The following is a 680-nucleotide window of genomic DNA, read 5'->3' as shown; positions in this document are numbered from 1 at the left end:
GCTCAGGTTGGAGGTTCCACAACAGGAGAGGCAGGCCAAGAAGGTCAAAGGCTACTGCTACTGCCCAACACCCTGCAACTAAAGCAGGGGTATCACTTAGCAGTGGTTCTCAACCTTCCTAATGCCATGACCCTGTAATACAGTTCCTCATGTTGTGGTGACCCCCAATTTCATTGTTACAAATTGAACATAATTAAAGCATAGTGATTAATCACAAAAACAATTTGTAATTATATATGTGTTTTCCAATGGTCTTAGGCGACCCCTGTGAAAGGGCCATTTGACCCCCAAAGGGGTCGCGACCCACAGGTTGAGAACCACTGACTTAGAGAGAGGGCACCACATCCCCACCCCTGGCCCCACCCCTGGCTCCAGGGCTCCAGAGGTCCAGAGTCATGGCTCAGACATTTTGCCCAGAGGGAAAACCAGCTCTGAAGGAACTGACTTTACTTGAAACAATGAGGGGAAGTTAGGGCCCAAGGGCATTCTCAAAAACAAGACAGCTTTTGGTGATAAGCAAAGGAGGAGGCTGGTAACTTCACTGGAGATACAAGGCAAACTACAGATCAGCTAGTTTAAAAGAAAAAACTAGAGAAAGAGAGTGCTAAGAAATGAAGCATAGAATCAGAATAAACCTCAAACTCTGACCACAAAAAAATACCTCTGTAACAAAGTCTGAA

Source organism: Myotis davidii, unplaced genomic scaffold (assembly GCF_000327345.1).
Source record: "Myotis davidii unplaced genomic scaffold, ASM32734v1 scaffold22, whole genome shotgun sequence".
Classification (NCBI taxonomy): domain Eukaryota; kingdom Metazoa; phylum Chordata; class Mammalia; order Chiroptera; family Vespertilionidae; genus Myotis; species Myotis davidii.
This window is presented reverse-complemented; position numbering follows the sequence as displayed.